This window comes from Anomaloglossus baeobatrachus, chromosome 6 (assembly GCF_048569485.1).
Source record: "Anomaloglossus baeobatrachus isolate aAnoBae1 chromosome 6, aAnoBae1.hap1, whole genome shotgun sequence".
In the NCBI taxonomy this organism is placed as follows: domain Eukaryota; kingdom Metazoa; phylum Chordata; class Amphibia; order Anura; family Aromobatidae; genus Anomaloglossus; species Anomaloglossus baeobatrachus.
This window is the reverse complement of record NC_134358.1, coordinates 444,169,124-444,194,465: the sequence shown is the minus strand read 5'-3', so window position 1 is coordinate 444,194,465 and position 25,342 is coordinate 444,169,124.

Genomic DNA, 25,342 nt, shown 5'->3' with positions numbered 1-25,342 from the left:
GGGCAATATGTGTGCATATACATGGGGATATACATGAGTAAATATGTTTGTAAAAAAAATTCCAGTGTGCGCCATTTGTTGAGTGCAGATTTATGTATTTAAATATGATATATTGGCACATATGTATGTGCATTAAACTTGAAGGTGTTATATCTGCACACACTGAATGGCGCACTGCAACTGGTTTGGTTACAAACGTATATATCTTCAAATCCAGAAAACCTTTGAAAAATGTGTACTTTATTGTATTGTATTGTATCATTATTTTTTAATTGTATATGTATGTAATGTTTTTCATGGTAAAACCTATTTCGTGCATGTAAGGTGCTGAAGTAATTTAAACATCTGTTACATTGATTAGCATTTGCATATAAGCTTTGCAGCACCATCTATCCAGTATCATGATTACGGGTGAGTGCTTTCACCTGAAATGCGTTGTGCTGGTCATGTTATTCTTTGTGTCTGCATGATAAAATAAAGACGTGATTTTTTTGCCTGAAGAGCTGGACATCCTCATCTTTTGCATTATTTTGGGCTGTGGCAGTGCCTGTCCATGCTCCAGGACGAAATCAAGACTGAGCTTTTTCCACGGTGAGCTGATTCATACTATTGAACTTTTACTTTCTGCTTATCGGGACTCCCGTGTTTTGCTCTCTATATCAAATTAGCAGACTGCTAGTTGGTTTTCTGGACCTTACCCCTCGTGCTCATTCAGCCTTTAACATGAATGGCTGTAGTCAACGTCTGAATAAAGCAAAACTGCTATTTGGAGCCACAGATATCAATGCACCTGCTGTTTTTGCAACAAGCAATGAATCTGTTAAAACACTGCAAAGATTAGCAGAGAAAGAAAATAGAATTTGGTGGAATATAACCACCTTAAAAAATTATGTTGAAAAATCTATTATTCCAAGGGGCTTACGCCTGAAGAAAATTCCTAATACAATTTACTCTGAGAACTTTGTTTCTAAATGGAATGACACGCTATCCTCGTGCTCCTTGAAACTCATGGGCTTGATTATTGAACATGAGGAAATCACACTCAAGGAGACTCAGACAGGCTTGGATGAAGCAAAATCCACACTAAAAACAATCACTTCTGAAGCAGACTACATGGATACGATTAATCGCATACAAGCAGCAGTTGATAAAATTGAATTAAGCATCATGGATATGAAAAAACGCAAGTTAAACAGAGACTTACATGACTATTCAGCTAACCAGGTGTATGAATGGGGCAGATGGGAAAACACCAACAGATGGAAAAGTCCGCGTTCCATACTAAAGACTCCCAGAATAAAATCCAAAGTTTCATTTGGCTCCTCTGATCTAGATACCTCCGTGGGTTACACCACAGATGAATCATCTGCTGAATCAATATTTCAACCTTCAAAAAACTACTACAGAAAACAAAAGCATTTCAGAGGAAATGCAGAAGAAGAGGTAGGAAACACAAATCCAAAAGGCTATACCCTGCGTCCCAAAAAGACATAGACTCTAATGTAAATTTTGATGTCATTAATTTATTTTCCTGTGACATTACGGCAACACAAAGAGCACTTCTTGCTCTGGGTTTAAATTTTGCACCAATTAATAATTTTGATTTGTTTGGTACATTGTGTGATATTAACAAATTTGTTCGTAATGTTGTGGTAAAAAAACATTTTGTTGGGGATGATACTGTGCAATCCGATGCCAATATAGTTGAACATGAAAATATGTATACAAATTTTAAATTTAAAGAACAAATGGCATTGCTAACATTGGAAGAGTTGGGAGATCAATACAAACTAGAGTCCCCCAATGGTAGAGATTCTGCCCCTAGTATTTCCTATCTGGATTTTTATCCGTTAAATGAAAGATGTGAAGCCATAGTAAACTTCCAAAAAAATATGGAGAGGGATCTGAGACTGCTACATGAATCTGGCAAAAACAACAATCTCAGTAACTTAAATGTCCAACAGAGAGAGGCACTTTGTCAACTTGAGAAAAATTCAGATATTATAATCAAAAAATCTGACAAAGGGGGATCGGTGGTAATAATGGACAAAGCTGATTATATTGATTGGATGCGCCTTTTGGCGTCTGATACCAACACTTATGTCCCTGTCGCCACTGACCCCACCATCACCATCAATAAGAAAATTCACAACCTAATCAATGAGGGGGCTTCCCTTGGCTGTTATGACAAAAAATACGCTGAGCGGCTTAAAATTAATGATCCCAGAACACCCATCCTCTATGAGTTACCTAAAACACATAAAGGGGAGAATCCACCCCCCATGCGGCCCATAGTATCGGGCATTGGCTCGGCGGGCGAGAGGCTGGGGCAGTGGATTGACTCTGTTTTGCAGCCCCTGGCCCGCCATGTTCCAGGTTACCTCAGGGACACTATTAGTGTTTTAAATGAAGTTAATGATATAAAGTGGCAAAATACCTATGGCTGGATAACAGCAGATGTCATTTCTCTTTATACTTCAATACCCCAACAAATAGCAATAATGGCAGTCCAACATCACTTGGCAAAATATTCAAATTTTGATAACGAAAAAATTTCCTTCATAGTAGAAGCTATCAGGTTTCTTATGGCGAACAATTACTTTTTGTTTGATTCCCAATTTTTTATTCAAAAAACTGGAGTTTCTATGGGTGCTAAGTATTCCCCGTCAGTCGCTAATTTAGTTATGAGCTGGTGGGAAGAGGTATATATCTATTGTGACAGCAATCCATTTGTGGGATGTGTGGTCTGGTACGGGAGATTCATCGATGATGTCATCATGGTATGGGCGGGCGGTGGGTCTCTCGTATCTGACCTCACTATGTACATAAATAATAATCCTTTCAATCTAAAATTTAAGATGGATTTTCAACAACACACTGTGAATTTTTTGGACTTACAAATGACGGGTCTTAACACTGGGTTAATAGAAACATGCACCCATAGAAAACAAGTATCAGGAAATACAATTTTGCATGCAGCAAGTCACCATCCCTCACATACCATCAAGGCCATACCAGTAGGAGAAATGCAACGAGCGCATAGAAATTGCAACTCTCAGAAAAACCTCCAAACTGAAGTAGATACCATTAGTATAAGACTCAAAAAAAGAGGTTACAAAGAATGGATGTTAAATAGAGCACAAAAGGTTGCAAAATCAAAAATTAATTCTACGAAAACCACCACTCAGACCACGACTAAAAAACAACCAATTGCTAATTCAGACATCACTTTAGCCTTACGATATAGTAATCAGTTTGCGGACATATGAAAGATTTTTTTCCGCAATCTAACTATATTAAAAACAGACACAACCTTGAAAAAAATTCTCAATAATAATTGTAGAGTAGTTGCCACAAAAGCAATGTCACTGGGAGATAAGTTATCTCCAAGTGACATCAAAAATAAAAATAAACAATCGAATCTTCTAGGCACCAACTGGCTGTCTTTAAAGGGTTTTTACCATTGTGCGAGAAAACAGTGTAAAATGTGCCCATTGACTCCTAAAAAGATCACATCTTTTGAAAACAGTGATGCTAGCAGTAGCTATGCGATAAAAACTTTTATAAATTGTAGAAGTTCATATACAGTGTATTTGGCAGAATGCATAACTTGCAAACTAAAATATATTGGAAGTACAAAACGAGAACTGCACACACGCATAAAAGAACATATATACGATGTAATACATAAAAAACCCTCTGGGGGCACATCTCAGTTATCAAAACATTTTATTAACAAACATCAAGGCACATTGGATACTTTGCGGGTGTATGGAATAGACAAAATACAAAAGTCGCATAGAGGGGGTAACATGGAAAAACTTTTGCGTAAGAGAGAGGCCTGGTGGATATTCAAATTAAAAACCACCTTTCCCTGTGGTTTGAATCTCCGCAGGGATCTCATGATTTTCTATTAGGTGATAAAAACTAAAGCCTTGTCTTGCACTGCTTTTGGTGGGTGGGAAAAACAATCTTGTGCCAATAAATCCATTGCCATATTGTTATAACATTGGTATATTGGCTTCAAAAATTAAAGGGGGAAACAAATATACACCAATGATTATGTTATAATTCAAGAACCCACAGCCAAAGTTGTAACGTGCGTTCTTAATTTACACCACTTGTGATTTATGTGGCTATAGGCGTCACACTTATTTAGTTGTTGTGGGGGAAAAAAATATTTTTTTTTTTTTCCCTCATTGTTGGAGATACTTGGCTCCCTTTGTGTGGTTGCAACAAATGCTAACTGCAGGGTGTGTTTTAGCCTCTTTGGAATAATTGTTGTAGTTTAACCCCTAATGTTAAAGCTGAGAGTCAGCTCATTACATTTTTGGCTGTGGCATTTCTTTTCAAGCATATAAATTTACTAAAGTATGTTTCACAGATATCAATTGATAAATTTTTCCTGAGTAGGATGAAACTTATATAACAGATATCAAACCTTCTAGTTTAAACCTAACAGCCCCCACACAATATAAATCGAGCACTAATATAGAAGGGCAGTGTGCATATATACATAGCCAAAACTCTTACTTGTGTTTTTAATTCACACCAAATTTATACCATCTGCGACTTGTGCGGTTCTATTGTGTTGCATTCAATATGGCGCTTTGTGTTCTACCATAATATAGAATAACAATGTGTTTCTTTCATCGAAGCATAGTTTAAATAACAATTTAACCAAAAAAACAAAAAAAGTTTTTTCAAAAAAAATAAAAAAATTCTTTTTTTCACAAATGCTAACTACAGGGTGTGTTTTAGTCCCTTGGAACAATTGTTGCAGTTTAACCCCTAACGTTAAAGCTGAAGGTCAGCTCATTATATATTTGGCTGTGGTATTTTTCTTTTCAAGCATATAAATTTATTAAAGCATGTTTCATAGACATCAATTGATAAAAAAGGGAGAGAAAAAAAAAAAAAAAAGGGGGGGGGAAAGGAATTTTTTCCTGAGTAGGATGAAACTTATATAACACAGATATTAAATCTTCTAGTTCAAACTTAACAGCCCCTACACAATATAAATCGAGCACTAATATAGAAGCAGTGTGCATGCATACATAGCCAAAACTCCTACTTGTGTTTTTAATTCACACCAAATTTACACCATCTGCGACTTGTGCGGTTATATTGCGTTACATTCAACATGGCGCTTTGTGTTCTACCATATTATAGAACAACCATGTGTTTTTTGCATTGAAGCATAGTTTAAATAATGATTTAACCCAAAAAAATAAAAAAAGTTTTTTAAAGGAGTTTTTGGTTTTTTTTTTGTTTGTAATTAAAACAAACTTTTGACAATAAAAAATGAGGCTTCCTTCAAAGTATATAAATCTATTTGAGTTCATATATAAGCATTGAGGTACTCCGAAGTGCAGGAAAATCCACATAATATAGATATTAAACTTCCATGTCGGAACTTAAAAGCTTTTACATAGTATGACAACTGAGCACATATATAGAAGGGCAATATGTGTGCATATACATGGGGATATACATGAGTAAATATGTTTGTAAAAAAAATTCCGGTGTGCGCCATTTGTTGAGTGCAGATTTATGTATTTAAATATGATATATTGGCACATATGTATGTGCATTAAACTTGAAGGTGTTATATCTGCACACACTGAATGGCGCACTGCAACTGGTTTGGTTATAAACGTATATATCTTCAAATCCAGAAAACCTTTGAAAAATGTGTACTTTATTGTATTGTATTGTATTGTATCATTATTTTTTAATTGTATATGTATGTAATGTTTTTCATGGTAAAACCTATTTCGTGCATGTAAAGTGCTGAAGTAATTTAAACATCTGTTACATTGATTAGCATTTGCATATAAGCTTTGCAGCACCATCTATCCAGTATCATGATTAAGGGTGAGTGCTTTCACCTGAAACGCGTTGTGCTGGTCATGTTATTCTTTGTGTCTGCATGATAAAATACAGACAAAATCTGAGCCTCATAATTATAGCTTGGTAAGTTTAACATCAACTCTGGGTAAAATCCTTGCGGGTTTCCTAAGAGATGCTATCTTGGAGTATCTCAAGGAGAATAACTTCATGACCCAGTGTCAACATGGGTTTATGGGGAACCGGTCCTGTAAAACTAATTTGATCAGCTTCTATGAGGAGATAAGTTCCAGACTGGACCAGGGAAATGCAGTGGACATTGTCTATATGGATTTTTCAAAGGTGTTTGATATGGTGCAACACAAAAGGTTGATACATAAAATGAGATTATTGGGAATAGGGGAAAATATGTGTTACTGTGTTAAGCACTGACTCAGTGATAGGAAACAAAGGGTAGTGATTAACAGAACACACATGGACTGGTTCACAATTAACAGTGGGGTACTACAGGGATTAGTATTGGGCCCTCTTTTTTAACATTTTTATTAATATCCTTAGAGGGGGCACTGAGAGTAGAATTTAAATATTTGCAGATTATGCTAAACTATGCAAGGTAATTAATACAGGGGAGGATAATTTAATATTGCAGAGGGATTTGTGTAGGCAGGAGTCTTGGGCTGAGAAATGGCAATTGAAGTTTAATGTGGATAAATGTAAGGTCATACACTTGGGCAAAGGAAATAAAATGTATAACTATGTACTCAATTGTACAACACTTGGTAAAACTGTCACTGAAAAAGACTTGGGTGTATGGGTGGATGGCAGACTCAACTTTACTAACCAGTGTTGGGCAGCTGCTGCCAAAGCAAATAATATATTGAGATGCATTAAAGAGGCACAGATGGTCATAACAAGAACATAGTTTTGCCCCATACAAGTCACTAGTGCGACCACACTTACAATACTGTGTACAATTTTCACCTCCGGTATATAAGAAGCATGGAGCGGAACTAGACAGGGTGCAGAGAAGAGCAACCAAGGTTATTAAAGGAATGGGTGGAATGCAATACCAAGACAGGTTATTAAACTTGGGGTTATTCAGTTTGGAAAAATGAAGGCTTAGGGGTGACCTTATTACAATGTACATGATGTTGTAATGGTTGATTCACTGCTAAAATTTAACAGAAGCCTGGTACCCATTCTTGAAAAATATGATATTACTGGTTACGTGCACTAGATCTGTGATGGGGCGTTGATCTATATGTGGAGTCGGGAAACAATTATTTTCCCCTAATGTGTCACTTACTGTCTGTTGCATGGGGTTTTTTGCCTTCCTCTTGATCAACATGTTAGGTTAGGTACACTCCTAGCAAGTCCCCATTCAGGTTTGCACCTCTTGCTGAACAGGATATCTGAGACCCTTGCAGACCTTTTAATAGCCCTAGCTAGTAAGCTGGCAGGTGAGGGGCACTAGCCTCCCTGATGCACTAATACTACACCAGGGGAAGGAAAGACAGACAGGGAAAAAAACAACAGACCGCTGCAGTCATCAACAGGGCTGCAGCCTACACAGCAACTTGCAAACAGGGCTCCACCAGCTATTTCCACCTCCTGGCCAAGCATCCAAATGAATGTGAATAACCAGCACCCTCTACAGGGAGCAGAGGGTATATATAGGTGCTGAGGGTGGTCCAAACCAGAAACACAAGGGAAGGTAATGAGAATGCTTGCTAGCAAGGAATACTGACATTAACACTCACCTCCCCAGAAAAAAGGTAATACATTAATCTGCAGTCTCAAACGGCAAAGAGTCTCTGGCGCAGAACCTGTCTCTTACTACAGACAGATGACCTTAACAGTACGATCCTTTTAATGAAGGGCCTCTTGACTCTCAAGATGGGGTTCACCTGACAAACGCATGCAGAAAGTGTGGTCCAACCCAACAGAGTTCACTTCTAATGTGAACTGGTCTCAAAGGTTACAGGTACTGCACAGTGGTGATGAAGGTAATGGCATAGGTTCTGAGCACCGACATGTGAACAACACCATAGGTATTCAGAACTGGGGGAAGCTGCAGCTGAATGGCCCAAGGGTTATCAATGTCTGCTACCCGATGCGGACCCAGGAGCCCAGAGCCCCAGATGCACCTCTCCATTTGATGCTATTATTGGACACCCGCACATAGTCATTCACAGACAGGTGCGGACCTGAACATCTATTGCCACGCACGCGTACTCTTGAAATTGGTAAGCTCTCAGAAGGACCAACAACTGAGGATCCACCACTAGGCTTCTTAACTATACACTCAGGGATCACGACAGCCCCCTCCAACTACCTCTCTCAGGGGACACAGAGGTCTGAAATTACCCTGAGGAGTGGAATGGTGAACCCTGCTTCTCTCCGCTTGAGGCTTACATCCCATGAAAGAAAAAACAGGTGTACTGGAGGAGATATATACACCCGAGCCATCCTCCTTCAAGCGTTCTGGGGGTTTTGCAACAATACGCTCAGGAAAAAAATGAGGAGAGAGAAGGGAATCCTCTCTTGTTGCCAGAAAGCTCTGAGCCAGCAAAGAGGGGGAAATGGAGGAAACATTGCTCCATACGACCAGGGGAATGCGGCTTTAGAGCAGACGACAACCTATGGAAGACTGATGGACAAGCCTGAATATGATGGCCCTTGCGACCACAGAAAAAGCACACCCCCAGCCCACAGCAATCTGCAGGTGGTTTGGTAGGAGGGGAGACACCCCCAACCTGCATGGGTTCATCCAGATATACTTGTGGGATCTACTTCTGAGGAAGAATAACAGGCAACCAGGTACTAGTTATTCTCTCCCTATAGCGTCTATCCACCCTCATAGCTAGGGAGATGGCGGCCTCCAATGATATAGGAGCAAGATATTGGACTAGAGAGTCTTTCAACCGATCAGATAAACCCTAACAGAACTGACTCAGGAGAGCTGGATTGTTCCATTTGGTGTCTATGGCCCATCTCTGGTACTCCGAGTGATATTGAATTCCTCAAGGGGAACACTGTCAGGATAACCATAGACCAGGATCAGAGCCACAAGAACTCATCTGCTGACCGTATAGCTACAGAATCGGTGGGCAGAGAAAAGGCCCAGAACTTTAGCTCTCCCTGCAACAGGGAGACAACGATCCCCACTCACTGTTCTTCAATCCCTAATGAACGAGGGCGGAGCTTAAAATAAAGCCTGCACGCGCCCTCAAAAATTCAAAAATTTTGATCCTGTTACTCCCCCCAGAAAACCTGTCTGGGAGGGCAACCTTTGGTTCAGGCTATGTCTGAGCCGCCACCAACAGACTCGCCACATGCTGCAGGTGTTGCACTACCTGTGTACGCATCTCCACCACCTCCTGTGATAAAGTCTGCAACAGGTGTGCTAAGCAGCCACCTGAGCCATATGGGCACAGCAAAAAAAAGGTTGGGCAGTTATTATGTCAAGCAAGTGGCAACGGAAAATAGGGCATATGACACGACACTCAACAAAAACAAGGGGAACATCAGGGACACTTTAACAATGATGGACACCTCCTTCAGTCACTTGCAGCTGTACTCTACACTCCTAGTCAGTCCCTACACAGGGTCCACATCTGTCGCCGAACATGATACCCGAGGCCCTGGCAGATCCTGTAATAATCCTGGCTAGTGAGCTGGAAGGTGAGGAACGCTGGCCCCACCACTGCACTAATAACAAGCCAGGGGAAGGAATAACAGACAGGGAAAAAAGCAACAGACAGCTGCAATCAGCAGCAGTACTGCAGCCTAGAAGACAACTTGCAGAGAGAGCTCCACCAGCTAATTCCACCTCCTGTCCAAGCATCCAAATGAATGTGAATAACAGGAACCCTCTACATAGCAGAGGGTATATATAAGGACTGAGTTCGGTCCAAACCGGAAACACCTTGGAAGGTAATGAGAAAGCTTGCTAGCAATGAATGCTGACATTAACCCTCTCTTCCCCAAGGTAAAGGTAATACATGAGTCTCACAAGGTAAAGAGACTCTGGCCCATACTCTTACTACAGAGAGACAACCATGACAGAGCGTTATACTTACCAAGTCTCTGTGATGCTGTAACACTACTTCCAGGACCGCTCATTATCCTTCATACAAATTCACTACTTCCATCGCCTACTGGCAGTCCCCGCGTTTTTGATTGGTTGCAGTCAGTCGCGCCTCCTCCCTGTGTCACAGCGTGCCTGGCTGCAACCAATCAGAGGCGTAGTGTGTACATCTCTATTGCTGTAAAATAAATTAATTAAAAAATTGGCACAGGGTCCCCCTGTATTATGATACCCAGCACAGATAAAGCATACAGCTGTAGCCCCCAGCACTGATTTTATCTTGGCTGTGTATCAAAATAAGAGGAACAGCATGCGGCTTTTTAAAAAAATATTTAAATAAATAATTTTAATTGGGGAGGGGGCAGCGTGGAGTCACCCCGCACCCTTCCCCAATTTGGATACCCAGCCATGATAAAGCCAACAGCTGGGAGCTTTTATTTTCATGCTGGGGACTCCCATGCTGAGATGGCCATATGGAATCAGAACGCCATTAACCTGCCGATTAACTCCACATTGACAGGTTTATATTGTTTTTTAACATGACAGGTTCACATTAACTCTTAGCTACCACTTAATGGCAGAATATAAATATATGCCCTTCAACATTACCCGTAATGGGTAATATTAACACTTTTAAATATGAGAAGGGCACCACCCGTTGGGATCTCCCGGTATACAAACTAGGAACATTTAGGAAAGAAAGAAGAGTATACTTTACAGGGATCACCAAACACTCAAATGATTTGAAAAAGTGACAATAACTTTATTGTAATTACAGTGTGGATATGTCCTGGCTCAGAGAGCAACAAGAGCACACAAAAAGACAGACTTTAAAAACAATTAAAAAGCCCAACAAGGCATAAATCCCCAGCACACCAACCTTCTATTCATATTTTTAAATAATCAGCATAAAATATCTGCATAAATATTGTAAAGTACAGCATTAACCTCCCCTCAAACTGGTATATGAAGTATCAGATCAATGAAGATACAGCAGGCCGGCATGTGATATCAAACATGTAATAATCTATAGGAGTATGCTCAGGTAAAAATATGTCTCAAGTATTTGTGACGCCCTGGACTAGCCAGGTAGTCACAGGTAGAGCCCCGCACAACACCAGTCCCCTAACAAGGTATCAGCAGCCAACCATTTAAACCCTAGTCACCTCCCTCAGTGCTTGATGGGCACACTAGGGGGCGGAGCCAGGTGGTTGGCACACCCACCGAGGAGTTCAGAGAGCCTGAGGCAGGAAATAGAAAACAGTCTGTTAGTGGAGGTGAAGTAAAGTGGAGGCAGGCCTGTGTGTCAGGTCTGCAACTAACTGACAGGTGCCAGGGTTGGAGCCCGGGCACCTTTGGCTAGGAGGCATACGGAGGCCTCTGCCTGCAGGAGCCGGGAAGACGGCTCGGTGGAATCGTGGTGAACCGGGACAGGGTAGTGGCCCGCCGGTACCAACCCGGGGAACCGACTGGAAACCGGAGCACAAAAGGGGGGTACTCAGACCCTGAAGCTAGGTCCAGAAGCTACTGGGGGCTAGCTAATTCACTGATTGCGGCCAGGACTATAGGTCCTTTCCCACCCAAAGTCCCGACTGAAGACAACAGCCCAACGAGGGGGAGAGAAAGCCACCACCCAGGCAGAGAGATCCCACGGGCCAGTGTCTGCGGGCAAAGGGTTCCTCCGACATACAAAGCCAGGGAGCGGACTCCTGTATTACAAGTTCAGGTAGTCCATCAACATTCAAACAGGTGCAGGAGAAAGGCAGAGACCACCAACCGGGTCGGCGACCAGAACGCAGCCAGTTGCGGGCACCGACCACCATCATCTTGGTTTACCAAAGACTTGTGTCTGTTACTAATCGTGAGTACATCAGTACCCTTCGGCCGCGCACCTCCCTGCACCGCCCAACTACTCCCCCAAAGGGTCCCGGGGCCACCATCCCTACCCACGGAGGGGTTAACATCTTGCTGCGCATCATCTCCCCCGGTTGCCCCGTAACTGCAGCGGTGGTGTCCACCTTCATCACAACCCGTGGGTGGCGTCACGAACTTAACCACGGCTCCGCCCGTACACCAACGTTCCCTAATCCGCCAGCCACTTTCAGATCGAAGTGACCACAGGACCCCCGGGTCCGGAGACGCTTGAGCCAGCCACCAGCGAGCCCGGATCCGAGCGGCTCGGTCGCAGCCGAGCCCGGGGCGGTACACATCGACTCTTCTGGCGTCACGAACAGGATACTTACCCATTCACTTACCTAGTGACGTGCGCCTTGAAGTGAAGTCAGCGGTGATCCGTTGTAAAGTTTTCAGAAGCCGCCATCTTTTGGCGCGAAGATTCCCGCCAGAGTCTTCTTCCCCGCAGAAAGGGCGCGAAAGCTGAAGCCCCGCCCTCTGGGAACACGGCCATGCAGCAAAGCCGGAAGTCGCAAAACGAAACTTACTGGCCGGAGAGTAGAGTGCGGCGAAAAGACCAAGGGGGGGGCGGGCGAATATTCTGCGACATGTGACCGAGCAGATAAAGGGCAGGGACTCCAGGACCCTGCCACCCCTTTTGGTTCCTGGATCCCGAGAGAGCGATATGGCTGACCCGTCTAGCAAGCCCGGAGCCCCGGGGCCCGCGCCCGGAACAGCGGCGTGGGTGGAAGCCCGGATGACGCAGATGTGCCGCCGTCTGCAGGCCCAAGTACGCTTCTTGATGGAGCGGTGGGTGGCCGAGATGGAGGAAGTAGCTGCGGCCGTGCGAGTACGTGAAGTGGAGGCAATCTTGGAGGTGTGGGTAAGTGACCCACGCCCCTATGTCCCCGAGGGACTGGCCGATGCAGCTGAGGGACCCGTTCTGCCCCTGGCCTCTATGTTGCCTCCCTCGCCTCCCGTAACGGTTGCCGCTGCTCCCCCGCTCGGTCCGCTGCCACCGACACCGACAGCGGAGCCCGATCCACCAACCCCTGAGGACCCGCCTGCAGAAGCCTCCGGCGAGCAGCCTGTCGCCATCCTGCCTCCAGCCCCGAGGAAGATTTACCTCCGGAGGATGCCCGCTCCCGGTGTGGACCCGCCAGTCCCGGAAGTAACCGCGCCCCAGGTGATTCAGGCCCCGGCAGTCTGCCCGGCCAAGATGGAGGTGGCCACTGACTGGAAGCCAGTTAAGCGGGTAAAGCTGGCCACGCCCAAGTTCCAGGCCTCGGCTGAGGCATCGCGGGATTGCCGCTGCGAGGCAGCTGTGCAGGCCACGCCACAGCGGTGGTCCCCAGTGAAGAAGGTGCCGGTCGTAGCCGGTACGGGTGAGCTCTGTCTGGGCCCAAACCCCGCGCGGAGGGAACCGGAGCAGGAGGATGCTTCGTATTGGGAGCGGCAGCAGCACCAGCTGGGCCGGGAGATAGCAGCCTGGGAAAAGAAGAAGGCAGAGGTGCTGTCCCGTACCATAAAGGAAAAGGACAATCTCCGCAACGCCACCTACCGGGTGCGGGGCCCGACCTATGAAGGCCAGGTCCGGCACTTTGACCCCCGACATGGATGGGGGTTCATCTTCGAGCCGGACCTAGATGTGGAGATATTCGTGTCCCAGAGGGACGTTTACTCCCACCTGCCGATTGGTCATCCGGACCGGGATCTGGTGCCCAGTGAGCTTGTCACATAAACCCGGCATTGCTGGGAGAGGGGATGGTTCGCCCTCGTTGTGAAGAGGAGGGTGAACCACAGTGCCCGGAGGCGCGCCCAGTCCCCTCCCCCGCCATACAGTCCCGAGGTCAAGATTGAGAAGGAATATGTTGAGTGAGGTAGCGGTTCCCGGCTACCATACTTCCCATCCCCGTTGGGACTTTGTTGATTCCCGCTGTTTACCCCGTTTTACAAATAGACATGGCTGAGAACTTGCAGGCCACCCAAAAACATTTGGGCTTTTAAATAATCCTGGACCACCCTTTCAGGTCCTACAGTCTCTGGAGAGGCTGGTTGGAGGAAGGGCCTGCAGCCTGTGGCAGAGGAGGCCGGGGTCCCGTCACCAAAGAAACCGGTGACTACCCTCCGGGTCAGGGGTCCCCTGGACTTGGGGCCTCTGAGAAACTGCCGGGTAAGGAACTTATTACCCGGCTCATGTAGGCAATACCCAGACCTGAACCCGTTTCCTGGACTGGGGAAAAGGGGTGCTGACCTAGTTCTTAGAGGCAGCATCAGGGCTAGGTTTGCTTGGGTGGGCAAATGAAAGGACCTGGTCCCGTCCCGTTCCCGGTTAATAATAAAAAAAAATGTTTTCATAATGTAACGTTTAAGCAAACTGCCTCCTGCAAGGGAAGAAAATAAGCCTGCGTATAATGTAAATATGTTAATATAATTGTACATGTGTTTCCTTTTATCTTTTACAGTTACAAAAGAAAATAAACGGTGGTGGTCGGACAGCCCGCAGACGGTCTGTGGTTAACCAAGGGGGAGTGTGACACCCTGGACTAGCCAGGTAGTCACAAGTAGAGCCCTGCACAACACCAGTTCCCTAACAAGGTGTCAGCAGCCAACCATGTAAACCCTAGTCACCTCCCTCAGTGCTTGATGGGCACACTAGGGGGTGGAGCTAGGTGGTTGGCACACCCACCAAGGAGTTCAGAGAGCCTGAGGCAGGAAATAGAAAACAGTCTGTTAGTGGAGGTGAAGTAAAGTGGAAGCAGTGTGTCAGGTCTGTAACTAACTGACAGGTGCCAGTGTCGGAGCCCGGGCAGCTTTGGCTAGGAGGCATACGGAGGTCTCTGCCTGCAGGAGCCGGAAAGACAGCTCAGTGGAACCGTGGTGGACCAGGACAAGGTAGTGGCCCGCGCGGTACCGACCCGGGGAACTGACTGGAAACCGGAGCACAAAAAGGGGGTACTCAGACCTTAAAGCCTAAAGCTAGGTCCAGAAGCTACTGGGGGCTAGCTAATTCACTGATTGCGGCCAGGACTATAGGTCCTTTCCCACCCGAAGTCCCGACTGAAGACAACAGCCCAATGAGGGGGATAGAAAGCCACCGCCCAGGCAGAGAGATCCCATGGGCCAGCGTCTGCAGGCAAAGGACTCCTCCGACATACACAAGCCGGGGAGTGGACTCCTGTATTGCAAGTTCATGTAGTCCATCAACATTCAAACAGGTGCAGGAGAAAGGCAGAGACCACAAACCGGGTCGGTGACCAGACCGCAGCCAGTTGCGGGCACCGACCACCATCATCTTGGTTTACCAAAGACTTGTGTGTGTTACTAATCGTGAGTACATCAGTGCCCTCCAGCCGCGCACCTCCCTGCTCCGCCCAACTATTCCCCCAATGGGTTCTGGGGCCATGATCCCTACCCACGGAGGGGTTAACATCTTGCTGCGCAACATCTCCCCCGATTGCCCCGTAACTGCAGCGGTGGTGTCCACCTTCACCACAACCCGTGGGTGGCGTTACGAACTTAACCACGGCTCCGGCCGTACACCAACGTCCCCTAAACCACCAGCCCTTTTCAGATCGAAGTGACCACAGGACCCCCGGGTCCAGAGACACTCGAGCCACCCACCAGCGAGCCCGAATCCGAGCGGCTCGGTCGTAGCCGAACCCGTGGCGGTACATATTCACTGAATTTGAAACTAGTATATTACCCATTCAAATACAAAGGATTAGTATACATAGAGGGGTCATTACCACTGAAAAGATCAATAATTAAACTTAAACAACATTCCTAAATGCATCCAGACACAAGATGAATGCCGAACCTGATTTAATATATAAACATACAATGAACAAAAAATGTTATCACCTCACCTTCCCACACAATCAATCAAAAGTTTGGGGTTTTTTTTATACGTTTGGGAGCTGGGCCACACCATCCAGGACCTATAAACCACTGACCATGCTGAGGTGTTGAGATAAACACAAGTATTTTTCCCCCTAACCCTGAAGAGTAAGGGGTACTTTGCACACTATGACATCGCAGGCCGATGGTAGCGATGCCGAGCGCGATAGTCCCCGCCCCCGTCGCAGCTGCAATATTTTTTGATAGCTGCCGTAGCGAACATTATTGCTACGGCACCTTCACATGCACTTACCTGCCCTGCGACGTCGCTCTGGCCGGCGAACAGCCTTCTTCCTAAGGGGGCGGTTCGTGCGGCATCACAGTGATGTCACACAGCAGGCGGCCAATAGAAGCACGGGGGCGGAGATGAGCGGGATGTAAACATCCCGCCCACCTCCTTCCTTCCTCATTGCAGCCGGGACGCAGGTAAGGCGATGTTCCTCGCTCCTACGGCTTCACACACAGCGATTTGTGCTGCCGCAGGAACGAGGAAAAACATTGTAACATCGGTCTTTCCGAAATTATGGAAATGACAGATGCTACACCGATGATACGATTTTGACACTTTTGCGCTCGGTAATTGTAGTAAAAAGAATTCACATACTCTGATGTCGACTGCGACGCCAGATGTGCGTCACTTTCGATTTGACCCCACTGACATCGCACCTGACGATGTCGTAGTGTGCAAAGTACCCCTTAGTTCCACATGACTGTTCGAGTCAAAACATCTAGGGATACAGGGTACAGCATGAGCAATGGGATAGGAATCAGGCCCATACTCACACCATGTGGGACGGCGGGTATACCAAAGGGGGGGAGGGTAGAAGAGGAGGTTTCTTGGCGTGAAAAGACCCCACGTGTATTACCACTAAGTGTGGTTTCCTCAGGGGAGAGAAAAAGTGGGGTCTTTTCACGCCAAGAAACCTCCTCTTCTACCCTCCCTCCTCTTTGGTCAGTGGTTTATAGGACCTGGATGGTGTGGCCCTGCTCCCAAACGTATAAAAAAAAAAATTTGATTGATTGTGTGGGAATGTGAGGTGATAACATTTTTTGTTCATTGTTTATATATTAAATCAGGTTCTGCATCCATCTTGTGTCTAGATGCATTTAGGAATGTTGTTCAAATTTAATTATTGATCTTTTCAGTGGTAATGTCCCCTCTATGTATACTAATCCTTTGTATTTGAATGGGTAATATACTAGTTTCAAATTCAGTGTATACTTGAGACATATTTTGTACCTGAGCATGTTCCTATATATTATTACATGTTTGATATCACATGTCGGCCTGCTGTATCTTCCTTGATCTGATACTTCATATACCAGTTTGAGGGGAGGTTAATTCTGTACTTTGCAATATTTATGCAGATATTCTATGCTGGTTATTTAAAAATATGAATAGGAGGTTGGTGTGTTGGGGATTTATGCTTTGTTGGGCTTTTTAATTGTTTTTAAAGTCTGTCTTTTTGTGTGCTCTGTAATTACAATATAGTTATTGTCCCTTTTTCAAATCATTTGAGTGTTTGGTGATCCCCGTAAGGTATACTCTTTCTTTTTTTTTTCCTAAGGGAAATATTAACACAGTGCAAACATAATGAAGTGGCATTGGCTGACTACTCTACTATATCTTATGCCTGCTTTACACGCTTCAATAAATCTTTCAATCCGTCGTCGGGGTCAAGTTGTAAGTGACGCACATCCGGCATCGTTCGTGACGTATTTGCGTGTGACACCTACGTGCAATCAAGATTGAACTAAAATACGGTGATCGCATACACGTCGTTTATTCCTCATACATTGGACGTTTTGTTGCACGAACCTAGTCAATTGAAACGTGTGACATCCCTCATACGATTTTGATGTCTGATGCTATGTGCGCAGGTGTGCGCTCTGCACCGCAGCTTAAAAAAGGTCCGCTTCAGAGCGCAGCTGAAAAGCTGCGTTCTGAAGCGCCTCACAATGTCTGTCATTCACTAATCTCTGTCAGTCCGTCACTATCTCTGTCCCTCACTCTCTGTCCATGTCAGTCTATCCCCCTCTCTCATATACTCACCGATCCCCGATCCCCGGCGCTGCACGGCATTCACACTGCTCCGGCGGCTTTTACTGTTTTGAAAAAGCCGGCCGCCCATTAAACAATCTCGTATTCCCTGCTTTACCCGCCCACCGGCGCCTATGATTGGTTACAGTGAGACACGCCCCCACGCTGAGTCACAGGTGTCACACTGCACCCAATCACAGCAGCCGGTGGGCGTGTCTATTCTGTGCAGTGAAATAAATAATTAAATAATTAAAAAAAACGGCGTGCGGTCCCCCCCAATTTTAAAACCAGCCAGATAAAGCCATACAGCTGAAGGCTGGTATTCTCAGGATGGGGAGCTCCACGTTATGGGGAGCCCCCCAGCCTAACAATATCAGCCAACAGCCGCCCAGAATTGCCGCATACATTATATGCGGCAGTTCTGGGACTGTACCCGGCTCTTCCCGATTTGCCCTGGTGCGTTGGCAAATCGGGGTAATAAGGAGTTTTTGGCAGCCCATAGCTGCCAATAAGTCCTAGATTAATCATGTCAGGCGTCTATGAGACACCCTCCATGATTAATCTGTAAATTACAGTAAATAAACACACACACCCGAAAAATCCTTTATTAGAAATAAAAAACACAAACATATACCCTGGTTCACCACTTTAATCAGCCCCAAAAAGCCCTCCTTGTCCGGCGTAATCCAGGATGGTCCAGCGTCGCATCCAGTGCTGCTGCATGGAGGTGACCGGAGCTGCAGCAGACACAGCCGCTCCGGTCACCTCCACACAGCAAATGAAGACAGCCGGCGATCAGCTGAGCTGTCACTGAGGTTACCCGCTGTCACTGGATCCAGCGGTGGATGCAGCGGTGGCCGCGGGTAACCTCAGTGACCGCTCAGCTGATCGCGCTACTCACCTCAGTTGCTGCGTGGAGGTGACAGGAGCGGCGGTGAGTAGCGCGATCAGCTGAGCGGTCACTGAGCTTACCCGCGGCCACCGCTGCATCCACCTCTGGATCCAGTGACAGCGGGTAACCTCAGTGACAGCTCAGCTGATCGCGCGGCTGTCTTCATTTGCTGTGTGGAGCTGATAGGAGCGGCGGTGTATTCTGCAGCTCCTGTCACCTTCACCTGACGCGACGCTGGACCATCCTGGAGTACGCCGGACAAAGAGGGCTTTTTGAGGCTGATTAAAGTGGTGAACCAGGGTATATGTTTGTGTTTTTTATTTCTAATAAAGGATTTTTCGGGTGTGTGTGTTTATTTACTGTAATTTACAGATTAATCATGGAGGGTGTCTCATAGACGCCTGACATGATTAATCTAGGAATTATTGGCAGCTATGGGCTGCCATTAACTCCTTATTACCCCAATTTGCCAACGCACCAGGGCAAATCGGGAAGAGCCGGGTACAGTCCCAGAACTGCCGCATATAATGTATGCGGCAATTCTGGGCGGCTGTTGGCTGATATTGTTAGGCTGGGGGGCTCCCCATAACGTGGAGCTCCCCATCCTGAGAATACCAGCCTTCAGCCGTATGGCTTTATCTGGCTGGTTTTAAAATTGGGGGGGACCGCACGCCGTTTCTTTTAATTATTTAATTATTTATTTCACTACACAGTATAGACACGCCCACCGGCTGCTGTGATTGGGTGCAGTGTGACACCTGTCACTCAGCGTGGGGGCGTGTCTCACTGTAACCAATCATAGGCGCCGGTGGGCGGGTAAAGCAGGGAATACGAGATTGTTTAATGGGCGGCCGGCTTTTTCAAAACAGTAAAAGCCGCCGGAGCAGTGTGAATGCCGTGCAGTGCCAGAGATTGGGGATCGGTGAGTATGAGAGAGGGCTGCTCAATTCACTTACTCAGGAGTTTAGCGGTCACCGGTGAGTCCTTCACAGGTGACCGCTAATCAGGACGCGACACAGACAGAGCCGCAGCATGACAATGAAGTCGGGTGAGGTTCACCCGAGTTCATTCTGACAGTGCGGCTCTGTCTGTGTCTGCTGTCATCTGCCATTCAGCTCTGCTACATGGCTGTCTGTGTCTGCTGTTAGCGGCCATGTAGCAGAGCTGAATGGCAGATGACATAGTAAAAACGCATCCCTACACATTACACACGCTTGGCAAGTCAATAAATAAAAAAAAAAAAGGGTGTCCAATGCATACGTCACGGAACACATGATCTAAAGGATCGCACACAAAATTGATCATTTTAACATAGACTACTAACGCACGTGTGACAGCAAATGAACGACCTATGTGCAATCTCATTCAATCGCATATGCGACCTGGGCGTGTCACATCGCATACGAGATCGCATACCTAATTGTAAGGTGTAAAGCTGGCTTTAAATGCACATATAGTACAACTTTGGGGCATTACAAATTTATCCAAGAAAGATAACAGAGCATTGATCCAAAAAAAGATGTTCCATAAATGTTATTTCAAGGGGGAAGGAAATATTTTCAGAAAAGCTGACAAATACTTTTTTTTCCAGTACCCATAAATCAGATTAGCTGTATGACCCACACAATTTTATTAGTGCTCAGGAATCTTTGTTAGCAGTTAAATATTTTGAATTGCGATTAATATAGGAATTATACTCTTATTATACTTGCAATAATGTTGATTTATTGTTATAGTAAATTGTTCTTTTATAAAAACAAGCATCCTTTTTCCTACAAATGATGTGGTATAAATGCTTTTTATAATCACATTAGTATATTTCAATGCAGCAAATGAAAAAGTTCAAAACCACTTGTTCTGCAATTTCACAGCAAGAAATGAATGATTACATTTGGGTAATGCATTTTACTTGCAAGTGAAAATTGTGTGAATTACATATATTTTTGTAAAGTAATAAAATGGTGGGCCTGATGCATATATTCTGATATTTCATGTTATTTAACTTGTGTTGGCAGAATTGACATTATTAGTATAATCACAAGATTAAATAATGTAATACTCTAAACTTCACTTGTAATAAAGTCCATCATAATTACACTATAATTAGTGATTTGTGGATAATAAACGGAAGTGGATATGTGATGCCCCTGGACTATCAGGTCGTCCAAGGGTACTGCACGCTCTTTCCCCTTAGTGCAGTATTCAAATCCCTCATGGTTCTGGCTTCCCATCTTACAGCGCTGTCTCCAACAGCAAATCAAATCCTAGGAACACCCTGCATCACACCCAACGGACACACCAGTGGGCGGCTTAAGCGGAATAGGGTCGCCCACCTAGGGGTCAGGAAGAGAAGGTCAGTGGAGTGTCAGAAAACGGGAGTGAAGTGGAGGAAGCAGGGAGCGGTGGCTCCCCACAGTAGCTGTCTAGGTTGCAGGCAGTGGTCTAGACCTAGAGGAGTCGGACCTCCGGTCGCAGAGGATTGAGGCAAGGTGCCTGGACCTGTTAAAGTGGACGGTCGGTAGACTGGTCCTATCACCAGTCCGGGACAAAAGGCACGGTGGGGTACACGGACCCTAGGTTGGGGAGAAGCTTCAGGCAAGCCGGCAATTTACCTGCGGAGAGCGGAGCCTTTATGGACTGTTCCCACCAGCTCCAGAATAGGGGCACTAGAGAAACGAGGGGGACAGGGCCTTCCATTTAAGCAGCCCACAAATTTCCCAAGCATGAGCCCTGAGAGCAGGCTCCCACACTTAGCCACAGTGGGGAGCGGGGCCCGGCAAGTTCCAGACTACCAGACCACTAGAGTGAATCTGAACCTTTGTGTCAGGAGGCAGGTCATGGATCACCAGGCAGCACTGCAGGGGATGGGACACGGACAAGCTCCCCTTGAGAGGCAGCGGCACCTAGAGACTTGGTTTACCCGGTTATCAGCGTCAACTTACTGGCTGAGTGAGTACGTGAGTGATCTCCCCATCATGGCACCCTGTATCATCTTCCAGAGCCCCAGCGCATACCCCTACCTGTGGATGGGAACGACACCTGGCTGCCCAATTCCATCACCCTGGGTACTCCCAGCGGCAGCGGCGGTACCCCCGGGTGACGTCACGAACTATAACTTCCCTGTAAATATCCCCCTGTAATATGAAAGAGAGAGAGTGAGAATGAGAGAGAGAGAGAGAGAATCTTTTAAGGCATTTTTATTACTTTCTGCAAAGTCAAAAGTTTACATACATTTCATTAGTATTTGATACCATTGCCCTTATACTGTATGACATTGGTGAAATATTTTGGACAGCCTTCCACAAGCTTCTCACAATAGGTGGTAGGAATTTGGGCCCATTCCTCCTGACAGAAGTGGTGTAACTGAGCCATGTTTGTAGGTCACCTTGCTTGCACATCCCTTTTCAGCTTTAGCTATATATTTTCAAAAGGAATGATATCAGGGTTTTGTTATTGCCACTCCAAAACATTGACTTTGCTATCTTTAAAGAGGTGGTTCACCCTTTTTCATTACTGGCCACATCAATATTATGTTGAGAAACAAAGTTACTCTCACATACCGTGTGTTGCCAATAATGCCTGTGAGTGGCACTATTGCAGTCCGCTCACCCCCTTTGCGTGACCCTCAGGCTCAGTGATCTCTAATGTTCGGTGATGTCACGTCAACTTCCTGTTGACCTGACATCACCACGGCCAGCCCCAGTCTTCCTGAGTCATTGGGCTGTGGGTGGTGTTTCACCGCTCATCACAGCCCAGCGGCACTCCTGTTTGCAGTGCTCTACTGTGAAGGAGGGAGCAGGGAGATGCTGGGCAGTGACGCTAGGCTGTGACGACCAGTGAAACGCTGCCCACAGCCTAATCACTCGGGATGACTGCAGCCCACATCAGTTGACGTGACTTCACCAGACATCAGAGGTTATGGAGCCCAGGGTTCACATGAAAAGGGTGATATAGCGCCGCTCACAACCACTACACTACACAAGGTATTTTAGAGGAACCTTGTTTCTCAACATAATAACAATGTGGTCAGTAATGAAAAGAGGTGATCACCCCTTTAAACCACTTTGTAACCAATTTTGCAGTATGCTTCGGGCCATTGTCCATTTGGAAAGCCCATTTCCTCCCAAGCTTTAAGTTTTTGACTGATGTCTTGAGATGTTGCGTCAATATTGTTACATAATATTCTTTCCTCATGATGCCATCTATTTTATGAAGTGCAGCAGTGTCTCCTGCTGCAAAACAACCCCACAACATGATGCTGCCACCCCCGTGTTTCACAGTTGGGATGGTGTTCTTAGGCTTCAAAGCTTCTCCCTTCTTCCTCCAAATGTAACGATAGTCATTATGGCCAAATAGTTCAATTTTAGTTTTATCAGACCACAGGACATGTCTCCAAAAATTAAAGTCTTTGTTCCTGTGTGCATTTGCAAACATTAATCTGGAAATTGCACCCAAGGATGAACCAAACTTGTGCAAACCCACAATTCTCTTCCTGAGATCTTGGCTAATTTTTTTTTTTTACTTTCCCATGTTGCTACTGAAAGAAGCAGTGTGTTTCAGGTGTGCATTAAAATACATCCACAGGTGTGTCTATAATTAACTCAGATGTTGCCAATAAACCCATCAGAAGATTCCAAAGACATGACATCATCATATGGGCTGTCCCATATTGTTTAAAGGCATAGTACTCTTAGTTTATGTAAACGTTTGACTTTGCAGAAAGTAATAAAATGCCTTAAAACACACTCTCTCATTATTCTGGCATTTGGCAAATATAAATAATTTTGGTTCCTAATTGACCTAAAATGTCAAAGGTTTATTCTGTTTCATGTAAGATAGTGAGAAAAATGTGTCATTTTAGATAAGGTATGTAGACTTCTGGTTTCAAATGTATTTATAGAGAATTGCAATTGGTCCTTTATATGAATTTCATGTCTTTGGTTAACTTTACCTTATGATTTGAGGTAAGAGATATAGCCTGCTAAGGGAATCATCTTCTCTAACATTGAAGCCAACCTAAAGTAGATGTGAAAACCAGGGATGTAACTATAATTGGTGCAGGGGTTGCAATGGCACCTGAGCCTTCACACCTAATGGGTCCAAAAGATCCCTTTGGCCCATATGAAAATAGTTACCTTATTTTTTGGATTATAAGACACACTTTTCCTCCCAAAACTTTGGGAGGAAAATGAGGGGTATGTTTTAAGATCTGAATGTAGCTTACCAGGGGGTTGTGCAGAGGGATCAAAGGAGGCAGGGAGATGCTCCGAGCAGTGCACTGTACTGACGGCGCTGCTGGTCTGTGCGACGCTGTTCTTGATCGGGCCACGCCGCTCTGTTCTGTTTAGAGCCACTCTGTTCTGCTCTGTGCACGGCTGCTCCATCCTGCTCAGCTGCTCTGTGCACGGCTGCTCGGCTGCTCTGTGCATGGCTGCTCCGTCCTGCTCGACTGCTCTGTGCACGACTGCTCCATCCTGCTCAGTTGCTCTGTGCACGGCTGCGCCGTCCTGCTTGGCTGCTCTGTGCTCAGCTGCTCCGTCCTGCTCGGTTGCTCTGTGCACGGCTGCTCCATCCTGCTCGGCTGCTCTGTGCACGGCTGCTCAGTTCTGCTCAGCTGCTCCATCACCAGCCCTGCACAGAGCAGAGCGGCGTCGCCGGGCCCGCACAGAGCAGAGCGACACCGGCCCCGCACAGTGCAAAGGGGCGTCTCCGGCCCCGCACAGAGCAGCACCCACAGTGAGTATCTGGGGCCCCCTCTATACTACTTGTAGTACTCCAGTACCGCCCCTACCTCCTGTGACCCCCGCTCCTCTGCAAACCCCCCTTCCTGGTAAGACACCACCAGATTATAAACGGACCCCATATTTTTTTTACCTTTTTTTCCCTCCAAATTTGTGGTGTGTCTTATAATCCGGTGCGTCTTATAAAACGAAAAGTACGGTACTATTAAAGATATGATATAATTGGAAACCTATTTGAAGATTTTAATACCATACTATGAAGAAAAAGACATGGATCGCACATCCCAAAAATACAATGATCTAAAGCCGCTAGGCAAAAAATTAAATAGAACATGAGGTTCTTTTGTTACCATTCTGATCAGATTGTATTAAGCCCACTGCCACGTCACGGCAAACCTCTTGAGTGGGTCCCTAACCTGACCTTTTTGTGCGGCACCGTGCACAGACCACCGCCACAGCGACAAAGCGCCAGCAAGGCGGGCGACCTGGTGCCTCACAGCATCCATGCTGCAAGGCAAAGCCCCCAAGGCTCCAGGCCGCGCCGCCCCACTGACACCACACCACCACAACAGCAGCCACCACACAGCACCAGCACACAGTGAGAGGAGCTGTGCACTCACCTCCCACTGGCTCCCATATGTGAACTGGGAGCAAAAAGAAGTCTGGCCCCTCTTGCAGTCTCCTAATGATTAAAATCACCTGTGCCAAATGGGGAGAGTGCAGATCCAAGCAAAAAAAAAAAGGTTAGGGACCCACTCTAGAGGTTTGCCGTGACGTGGCAGTGGGCTTAATACAATCTGATCAGAATGGTAACAAAAGAACCTCATGTTCTATTTAATTTTTTGCCTAGCGGCTTTAGATCATTGTATTTTTGGGATGTGCGATCCATGTCTTTTTCTTCATAGTATGGTATTTATATCAGTCTATCCCCCTCT